The sequence below is a fragment of the Palaemon carinicauda genome, chromosome 32, assembly GCF_036898095.1.
Source record: "Palaemon carinicauda isolate YSFRI2023 chromosome 32, ASM3689809v2, whole genome shotgun sequence".
Taxonomy (NCBI): Eukaryota; Metazoa; Arthropoda; class Malacostraca; order Decapoda; family Palaemonidae; genus Palaemon; species Palaemon carinicauda.
In genome coordinates, this window is record NC_090756.1 from 2,869,379 (window position 1) to 2,878,236 (window position 8,858).

An 8,858-nucleotide genomic window follows, 5' to 3' on the forward strand; every position below is an offset into this window, starting at 1 on the left:
TAGTAAGAAACACAGCTTTATTTTCCTTTTTATATCAATAAACATTACTATAGAATACCCTTCGGTAACTCAACAGCTCAGCATTCAACATTTTTGTCTCGAGACATTAATTACATTTTTTCTTGCGTAATGCAATCTCTGCGTTATGATTATAGCCTAACCCCCTCCCCCCTCTGAGGTCCGCTATTAAACGCTGAGGTGGATTATTGAAATATCACTGCATATGAAAGATTGGAAAATTATGAAAATAAGAATTTTACTTACAGATTAGCAATAGTTTCAGGAACTAAAGATTTCACAAAGAGGTATAATTATTTGTAACTAAGGAAAGCAATACAGTATATATATATATATATATATGTGTGTGTGTGTGTGTGTGTGTATATGTATGTATGTATATATATATATATATGTGTGTGTGTGTGTGTGTATGTATGTATATATATATATATATATATATGTATATATATATATTATATATATACATATATATATGTATATATATATATATATATACATATATATACATATATATATATATATATATATATGTATATATATGACAGATCTCTGTATACTAAAACTTTGGCAGTGCAGTTTTTATTCCATTTCAGAACCTTTACAATATATATCATCAAATTAAAAGTCGTAATTTTTTTTTTCAACAAAGCTTAAATTTGAAGAGGTTTTACCGTTTAGAGCACATTTAGGTTGATTGGGGATGCCAGTATTTGGCATGTAAATATTCCTCTCCTTGTAAAATGGTATTAACTTTAATTGGTTTCATGTTCTGTTTGAGCAATGCTTTACATCGAGGGGAGTTTTGGAATATGATGGATGCTTGGGAGAGCTGATATATATATATATATATATATATGTATATAAAATTACTAGGTAAGCTACAACCCTAGTTAGAAAAGTAATGTTATAAGCCCGAGGTCTGTATTATTATTATTATTATTATTATTATTATTATTATTATTATTATTCTATATATTAATAGGATGGCGTGTGTGTTACTTATTTTGTGTGTCACGCTTAAAAGAAAACGGAAATAATTTCATGGTATACTCTTACAAATTCACATTAGACTTTGAATACTTAACCAAAGCACATCTTATATAGTTTTCTCAATTTCGTCTTCAGCACCTGACTCCTTTTTTAAATATTAGACAAACAATTGAGTTCTATCAATTTCCATAACCTAGCTTATAATATTAATCTCTGGACATTTTATTCAAACATATACAGGTTAGGAACAAGAAAATTAACATTGAAAATATAATTTCGTGTAATATACACGGGTTCCGCTAGTTATTATTATTATTATTATTATTATTATTATTATTATTATTATTATTATTATTATTATTATTATTATTATTATTGTCATTGTTACTTGCTAGGCTACAACCTTAGTTGGGAAAGCAATATACTATAAGCCCGAGGGCTCCAATAGGGAAAACAGTCCTGTGAGGAAAGGAAATAGGGAAATGGATAAACAATGAGAGAAATAATGACCAATTAAAGTTATTTTAAAAACAGTAGCAACACCAAGACAGATAATTATTATATAAACTACAAAATATAAAAACATTTACAAGTTTGATTTGATTGGAAAAATTTTAAAACTAAAACTTTATTTTTCATACACACATTTTCCATTTGTTAACTTCCAAGTAAGTTAATTCTCGCATACCTTCAGTTCACGTGTTTATAAGAAATTATGAACAATTAAAATAAATGTTTAAAAACCAGATATTTCATATATAAACTATAAAACATAATATTTGCTAGTTTGATCTGATTGAAAATTTTCTTAAACTAAAAATAATTTTTTTTACTTACACATATTCTCCATCTGTTGACTTTCAAGTAAGTTAATTCTCGCATACTTTCAGTTCATTTAAAATAAATTTTTAAAAACCAGTAACAACATCAAAACGGATATTTCATATATAAACTATAAAACAATAACATTTGCAAGTTTGATCTGATTGAAAATTTTTCTTAAACTGAAACTAATATTTTATGGCATACACACATTTTCCATCTGTTGACTTTCAAGTAAGTTAATTCTCGCGTGTTCGACAACAGTAGTTATAGACCGACTCTAGTCTCGCCCGCTCTCAGGGCCAATAAAAACCAAATTGGCCATAAAGAATTTTTCTTTCACGGCCCTAAATTACTGCTGTTGGATCTAGTCTCTTTTTCCTCGACGTCCTGCTGTGTTAGTTTTGTTCATTTGATTTTTTTTTTTTAGAAAAGGCCGGTAATTGGTTTTCTCTACGTGTGGGATTCTGTGAGAGACTTTGTTTATATTTAAAAATTGTTTATGTTTTTTTCAGTTTACTTAGCGTATTTCATGTTCGGGATTTTTTAATTGCGTTTTTATGTGTTAAGTAGTGTACTCGATCTTTGAAAAATGACTGGATATTTACAAATGCAAACACACAGGAACACACACCCATCTATCAGCAGAGTATGACTACTCCCTCTACCTACGGGGTGGGGGAAATCAGTGTGACTGGATATATATATATATATATATATATACAGTATATATATATATATATATGTATATATATATATATATATATATATATATATTTATTTATATATATGCATAATTTTCCAGACACTTATTATATAGGAGAGATTCTGGTAACCCATTTTGATGGGATTATATTTCCTATATTTTATATCTTGTGTATATCTCTAGCGTAGGTCCTGTCTTAGCTTAGATTAACTTATATATCTTGGAAATTCATTAGTAATTTTACCCTTCTTGTTTTTATTATAATATATGGGTTGGTGCCCGTAATATCACTCCTCAACGTCAATATATTTTGAAATTTTGTAATATAATTGTGATGTTTATGTGGAGGTAAGGAAAATCTGTTATTAACGAATATCATATTTTTTGTTACATATTTGTTCAGACTAATTTTCTCATAATGATTTAATTTTTGATGAATTGCATAGATAATTTAATAATGTTTTTTATGCTTCTATGACTGTATAATTTCCTTACGGTTATAATACAGTCTGAAGATAGTAAAGTGTGTTCAAATATAAGTGAAAAGTTGAGCATATTGCTTCAACTTCTACACTGTAGTAACTGGGTGGTTACTTTCCACTTTATAAAGGTAGAAGAGACTCTTAATCTTTTCAGTGCAATGGGTGACTTCGTCAAAATGTGAAAAAGAGCAACATAATTTAAAATCACCCAAGCCATTGTAAGTTCGAATTCATCAGAAGTTCTGTTGAATTCACCACTGGCACTGAACGGGTTATGCTATGGTAAGGAGAAGGACATTCCAAACTCTAAATCATTGTTCTCTGGTCTCGGGGTAGTAGTTTGCCAGGGAAACAGGCACCCGTTGAGATACTACCGTAAGAGAGTTGTGCGATCCTTTGACTGTCCAGGCAGTACTGCATTGGATTCCTCTCTCTGGTTACGGCTCATTTTTTCTTTGCCTACACATACACCGAATAGTCTGGCCTATTCTTTTCATCTACCTCTGTCCTCATACACCTGACAACACTGAGGTTACCAAACAATTCTTCTAGACGCAAGTGGTCAACTAGTGCACGTTAATTGTGGCCACTTTAGCTATGGTAAGCAGCTCTTCTAGGAGAAGGACATTCCAAAATAAAATTGTTCTCTAGTCTTGGGTAGTGCCATAACCTCTGTACCATGGTCTTCCACTGTATTGGGTTAGAGTTCTCTTGCTTGAAGGTACACTGAGGCACAATATTCTCACTGCATTGCTTATCTATGACAGATCTGTTTTATTGTTGTTACTGATCGTAAGATATTTTAGATTATTATTTGTTTTTTCCTATAGCATATATAGATTGTTTATTTCCTTATTTCCTTTCCTCCCTGGGCTCTTTTTCCTGTTGGAGTCCTCGGGCTTATAGCATCCTGCTTTTCCACATATGATTTTAGCTTAGCAAAAAACAACAACAACAACAACAACAACAATAATAATAATAATAATAATAATAATAATAATAATAATACTAATACTAATACTAATACTGATACTGATACTGATACTGATAAAAATGGGAAAGCCACAATTTCATAAACATTTTTTTCAGTCTTATCGAAAGAGGTTTTTGCATTAAGCAAAGCAATATCCAACGATAAATTGAAATTGTGTTATGCACAAATCTCGATCAGGAAAAGTTGCACGATTAATGACCCACATTATTTGTGTATCGAACATTTTTGCAAAAGACGCAATTTTTTCTCTGCGCTTTTTATTTACGTTCGCAAATGTATATTTTGCATTTTGAAAGAACAACAGCTTGAATAGGAATATGTTTTTTTTAGATTCTTTTAGATTTTTTACTATTATTTTTTATTCTTGATTTTTTTTTTAATTGCCTTTAGCGTAAATAAAATGAGTTGTATGTTTCAGTAAATGAGGATAATATTTTTGTTATTATATTTATAAAGAGAAGAGGGGAATGCACAAGTATATGGGTATTTGTTATATATATATATATATATATATATGTATATATATATATATATATATATTTATATATATATATATATATATATATGCATTTTTGTGTGTATGTTGTGTGGGAGTATGCATGTGCTAATACTATCAGTCATTTTATAAATGGTAACCGTTCTAAATAAAGACCAGAGATCTGTCAATCAATCTCTGCTCAATGAAATAAATAATCGTAGTAAATAGTCTTGACTAACCTCACCTCTCTCTCTCTCTCTCTCTCTCTCTCTCTCTCTCTCTCTCTCTCACGTATTAAGATTTATCATAATTTTATTAGCCACAAATGTTAACTCAGCCTTTCCTCACAGTTCGAGAATTAAATTAGTTTTAAATCATGAAATTCGAGAAAATGTTGAATATTTTAGTTTTCATTTAAAATGTATATTATCTCATTGGAGTCTATCTTTTATTTGTTAGAGGAACGTGTAAAGTGTTTCGCTTTTATCAAATATTTTTAAAAGAAATCATATATTAACATATTGAATCAGTAATAATATTCTGTTGCGGATATTTTCCATTATTTTTTTAAAGATTTATTTGTCCATGATTATATATCAATATTTAGATTCAATAGTAATTTTCCAGTTACGAATGCGGTAGAATATTTTCCAAAGATTAAAGCATTTTGATTTTTCTATTTGGGTCCGGTTACATCTTTTTTTCATAATATAATTATCATAATTATATAAAAAAAGTATGAATCTCAGTTATATTTTGTTATTACTTCCGCCAACGAAGTTGGAAGTAGGCTATGTTTTACCCCTCGTTGTGTATTTGTGTGTGTGTGTGTGTGTTTGATTGTTTGTTTGTGAACAGCTTCCTTCCTGGACACAATTTTATTCGTAGAATAATGAAACTTGTAGGGATGAACTGTTATGTATAAAGCTGGAAATTATTAAATTTTGGAAGGTGAAGGGCAAGGTCAATGTCACGGTCAAGCAAAATGTCCAACTCACGTATCCAGCCATAGGTTTGGACATCGTTGTCACAGACTTCAAACTTGGTTCATATTCAAGTGTATATATATATATATATATATATATATGAGTGTATGTGTGTGTATGTGTTTTATGTGTCTGAATATACAGTATATGCATACGTTCATGAGTAGACTAAAATGATCCTCATCGTAAATTATAATTCAAGTGAAAATGCTGTCCAGCTGATGCACTTATATGAATGGTTCACATTCTACTACTACTACTACTACTACTACTACTACTACTACTACTACTACTACTACTACTACTACTACTGTTACATGAAAATTTCACCCAGAAAATTTCACCCAAAGTCCACTTAAAGAAAATTCCACCCCTAGAAAATTTCACCCCGAGAAAATTCCACCCTGGGAAAATTCCACCCAAAAGATAATTCCACCCATAGAAAATTTCACCAAGTTTATTGTAAGTATCAAAACATAAATTATCAGAAGATTGTCAAATGAATGGTTAACAAGCAAATAACAATAAAACATTTTTTTTTCACAAAGAGAAATGTATGAGTTATATACTTATGTTTCACACAGAATATATATTTAAAAAACTGTATCTGTCATTGATATAAGAATTATAAAATTTGCTTCAAAAAGCAAATACTTAAGAAATATGATATCCAATGAAAATAGTTAAAATTATTAAAAATGAAAGAAAAATTAAATTTAATGATGATTATATGCAACAACTCCTTTTGTAATGCGGCACAAAGTTTCCAGAGATTTGGGTGCATACTTGCTAACGACGATCGTAGAGCACTATGGAAACCTTCATGCACATTCAAGGTACCTATTGAGAAAAGGGGCTCTTATGCGGTTGGTTCCTCTTCCTCGTTACACGCCAATATAGGTGCTTTCAAAGAAACCATCTGGTATATTATTATCGTCCGAAAGCAGTTCAAATGCAGCGATACCGTCGGGTGGTGGACGAAATGCCAGAGCATTAAAGCATTCAATTTTAATGTCACTCAAATCTGACTTCTGTAAAGACTTGTTACTTGAATTTGACTTCTCCAAAGACTTCTATTACTCAAATTTTACCTCTCCTAAGACTGCAAACTCTGGGTCATTATTATACTGAGTTTTTTTGCCAATTTCACATATCTTTTGCCACCATGTTTGGCCAAAGTGAAACAAACAACCACGTATAGAAGTGTTAGGAAAGCCAGTTAAAAAAGGATTGTGGATTCCTTTTCCAAAGTCCACTAAGCAATTCGAAGGACAAATATTTGTTGTTTACTTGAGAACCATTATTTTTTGTAATTTAAAATTTTTGTTTGCTTGTTAAGAACTCTCATTTTGGCAATGAATTCGTCTTTAGATACTTTCTTTTAAATTGTTGTTTACTTGGGTCTAATTTTCTTTGGGTAGAATTATCTCTGGGTGGAATTTTCTTTGGGGGGAATTTTCTGGGTGGAATTTTCATGGGTGGAATTTTCCTGTCACTACTACTACTACTACTACTACTACTACTACTACTACTACTACTACTACTACTACTACTACTATTCTATATTAATCTTGAGTTCACTTCCTTCTGAAGTGCTTGATAGATTTACACTGTCCCTCAAAATTTGGTCCCTATGAGATGGGAAGTAAAATGAGCTGGTCTTAAATAGCCATTGATTTGCTCACGCAGTTCATAAGTAGGTTCAGTGCCCAAGCTCGCTCTTCACCGTAGCTAGGACCGACCAGGGAGAGCCAGGCAATGGCTGTTGAAGATATCGTAGGACTAAACCAGTCAATGAGTTTGATAAATGTGAAGTAGTCCCTGAGTAATAAGGGAATGATTATTGTTATGTTTAACCCTTTACTTCTATGAGAAAATATTGAATCTGATATAGAGATTATCTAGTAAATCCTTTTTGAACTATTTACCAAGTTTCTCTCGAAATACTTTGCCCTGTTAAAGCATCACCAAGACTTAGGGTTATCACCATTCCCACCATTAACTTACCTCTCTAGACAGCTGAAGTCACCATATCCATTCTAGAGGATATCCGAGCTGGTCTTGAGGCGTTTGGTGTTAGCGCATTAAGGAGATGTCGTAATTGGAGTTGTGGGAAACTGGACATGATCTTCAGGATGGGGAAAATGCAAGGCGGTTTCAATTTCCTCTTGTAAAGCTCTCTCTCGTGTTGATTTTGAATCTAATGTACATATACCCGGAGTCGGAGTATATTTGTATCTTTATTGATAGCTCATTGGTGGAGTCAACTGTAAGAGTAGGTTCGAGTTCTGCCCCTGTCAAAAGCAGTTATCATAATGAGTGAGTTGTATTGGATATATATTCAATATTTGGTTGAGTTTGTGTGTACATGTACGTATATACGTGCATGTATATATATATATATATATATATATATATTTATATATATATATATATATATATATATATATATACACACACAGACATATATACACATGTATCTTCCCTATGTAATAAAGCAAGTGTCTTGCTAATATATATATACTTATATATATATATATATATATATAATCTAACAAAGCGGTGGCTAATTCTTATTTTCATGCGAAGAGGAAAAGAAAGCCTTGTATATTTTTGTGTGTTATCCATCCATTGTTATCAATGTAGAGTATCACAATATTTTGAAATGTTTCCCCACTTCAAATTAACGGAAAAATATTAGAAAATCCTTCTGGTAAATTGTTTTGATATGAAAAGAGTTTGAATTTTTGTTAAGTTTTATGAATGTTTTTGACAGTTTTGTTTTGTTCGATGGATTCAACATTAAATTAGATAGATATGAGTCAGGCTCTCTATCTGGGTAATTATTCCGGATGTATGTTATACGCACACGCACTCTCATACACACGCACTCTCTCTCTCTCTCTCTCTCTCTCTCTCTCTCTCTCTCTCACACACACACACACACAAACGAGGGCTCTTGAAGAAGTCAGTTGAAACTAGTCAGGATTCACAGACCATTTTCAATTTTCTTGTAATTATTATTTTATTAATAAATGGGAAAATGAAAATAGTCAGTGAATCCTGACTAGTTTCATCTCTAGGACTTCTTCAAGGAGCCCTCTTGAAGAATTCGTAGGTACGATACTAGTCATTATTCACAGACTATTTTTATTTTCCCTGTGGTTATTTGCACACACAGAGAGAGAGAGAGAGAGAGAGAGAGAGAGAGAGAGAGAGAGAGAGAATATTTTGTTAATGCCTCTACTATTCTAAACCGGGCAGCTGCAAAGGCTTATACCATTTGATAGAAATTGTACCGACATTCGCCTTGCTTGCCATAAAGCAATGTACATCCGTTGATGGACATTAGAATTTTGCTTGTTTCCCTTGATAGTTT